This window comes from Mustela lutreola, chromosome 9, assembly GCF_030435805.1.
Source record: "Mustela lutreola isolate mMusLut2 chromosome 9, mMusLut2.pri, whole genome shotgun sequence".
Taxonomy (NCBI): Eukaryota; Metazoa; Chordata; class Mammalia; order Carnivora; family Mustelidae; genus Mustela; species Mustela lutreola.
This window is the reverse complement of record NC_081298.1, coordinates 113883007-113885622: the sequence shown is the minus strand read 5'-3', so window position 1 is coordinate 113885622 and position 2616 is coordinate 113883007. Positions and strand designations below refer to the sequence as shown.

The 2616-nt window shown below is 44.2% G+C and overlaps 1 pseudogene; it reads left to right on the top strand.

Moving 5' to 3' along the window:
• The first annotated feature begins 1953 nt into the window (after positions 1 to 1953).
• On the top strand, positions 1954 to 2311 carry LOC131807449 (MICOS complex subunit MIC13-like; annotated as a pseudogene).
• Positions 2312 to 2616: the final 305 nt, after the last annotated feature.

Below are 2616 nucleotides of genomic sequence, written 5' to 3'. Positions count from 1 at the left end.
ATAAAGTGAAGGACATAAAGTGAAAAAGTATAAGAATCCCTTTCTAGCTCCTAAATTAACTAAGATTCATTAGCTTGTTGGCAGCAAAGGCCCTAAAAAAATAGGAGAGAGAGAGAGAGAGATGAAACTCCAAAGAAAGAACATGGTTCCAGAAAGGTCTAGAGAATAATAACATGGAAGTGGTGGTTATAGCTGGGGTGCCCAGGTTGTGGTAGCCTGTTGACCATGGAGCAGCAGGAGGTAACTGGTAGAGCAAAAACCATGTCAGGGTGTTCAAGGAAAAATGAAAGGTGTCTTTCAGGAAGGGTCCATCTACTATTAAATTTTGTCTACTACACTTTGGCCTGCTTAGCATATGTAATTAGGCAGTAGTGGCAGAATACTAGTGGCAGATAGGGAAAAGTATGCTATTGATGGGGGTGGGAATGAACAACAGGTATATTTATAGCTAGTTGGTATTATGCTGAAGGTATCTATGGCACAGCCCTGTTGAGGAATGAGATCCCAGCCTTGCTGCCAAGTTTCATCATTGGGCATATGAACCTTGTGCTTTCAGGTTCAGTGATCTTGGTTCAGCTGCAGGAATAACTTATGCATGAATTAGCAACCGAAACCAGTAAAGCTATTGACTGAGGATCAGGTGGATGGTAACCTCTTTCCCTCTTGATATATATCTGGTGTTTGTAGGTTGGTCTGGTTAATTTGGGCAAGTCTGTCTCTGGACTCCTAAACTCCCACTTTCAGAGTCTTAAGGCACCTGTTCCAGTCACCTTGCTCTGGGTCTGTTTCTCATGACCAGTTCTAAGTACAGTCTAAGGCTGCTCAGAACCTTAAAGCTGTTGGGAGTATAGGCAATATATCTATGTTACTATGTTGTCATAGCATAGAACGGAAGAACAGAAAGGAGCTTTTAAACTCACCAAGTCCAAGAGAAGGCTCGGGTCCAGAGAGGGGCTGTGATTTACCCAAGATCACCTGAAAGAGTGTCTGGCAGAAGTGGGAACTTTCCAAAAAGGAATTGGAAATGAACAGTGGGCATGTTTATTACCTTTTACCAACAGGTGGAGTTTGTGCACTAAACTATTATTACTAAAAAGGGAAAACATTTCTTCCATATGTTTCAAGGTTTAATTCACTGAGCAAAGACCATATTGCCAATATGCAATTTTAAGGAAGTTGGGGCAGAAAGGCACTTATTTTACTAGTTTAATGAAGCACTAGATTTCAGGAATTACCATTCTGTTTTGGAGGGACAGTGATAGATGTTTGTGCATAGCAAAGTCTTGGGCCCTCAAATATGGCTTTGTGGTTCCTGACTGTCCTTCTGGGTTGCCTGTGACGCACAGTATAAGAATCCTTCAATTATTCTGAAAGTAGCTGGCTAGTGGCTGTAGTTTTTCTTCTGTCCTCCCATTTCTCTCCCTCACAGGGTGTTACCTCTTCATGTCAGGAACATTCTTTTCCATTAGGGTCCCCCATTCCATGCAGCCCTTAGAGGTGTAGACTCAGGTCATGTTTCTTTGCCCCGGAATAGGGGCATGTCTGAGAGGGAGCTCCAGCCTCACTCCAAGCCCTCAGCTAGGATAGGGGCCTGAGGGAAAATGAACCAGGGCTAGCCTGTACCTGTTTGTGGCTTTTATTAGCTAACCTTTGGCGTTCTTCCTTTAGATAAAAGGGAAAAAAAAAAAGATGTGGTTCATTTTTACTTTTTGATTTTTCTTTTCTCACTGAGGATCCATTTTGAGACACCGTCCTTTTCACCAAGAAGATATAATTCTCTGGCAAACCAGACTTCCTATTGTTGACAAAGGGGCCAGACCCTTCCTTTTTCCCTTCCTCATATGTCTTCCTCTCCTAGGCCAGTCACCTTCACACGGAGAACTCTGTTCTCAGGAGACATTCATTCTCCTGGGTGAGTCAAGTGTCCTTGCTCACTTGCCGTGTTGAGTGACCATGGTGCCCTGAGTTTGGTCAGTGATGAGGTTCCTCATCATAGGCAGTGTGGCTAGGGGTGCCATCTATTTGGTATATGACCAGGAGTTGCTGGGACCAAGTGACAAGAGCCAGGCTGTCCTTCAGAAGGCGGAAGAGGTAGTTCCTCCAGCCTTGTACTACCAGTTCAGCCAGTATGTGTGTGAGCAGACTGGTCCAATGATACCCTAGCTCCCAGCCCCTCCGAAGTTTAACTCCCATCTGTGACACCTGGAATTCAGGCATTATTTCAGTGATGTCGGGTCCATTAGTGGCTCCCTCTAAGGACTGCAAAACCTCCAAGGAGGGCTGGGAACACCTGAGGGAGCGAACTGAGTAGCCTATCAGAGGAGGTTGCCTGCCCCAGTCAGGAACAGGGGCAGGGGTGCCATAAACCTGGAGACTCCAAACTGGGACTGGGACCCCACTCCAAGGGCATCTCCTGGCTTTGCCAGAGCAATAAAGGACTTTGGAGGTGCAAAAAACCCCAAAAAGCAAAAACAAATATAAAACAAAACAAAACAAAACAAAAATAAAATAAAGAAAGAAGAAAAGAAAAGAAAGAAAAGAAAAAAAATAATACTTTTTGAGGGTCTGCCTTAAGTAAGCTGAAAAACTGTTGAGTTTACCTGGGACTGTCCAGGT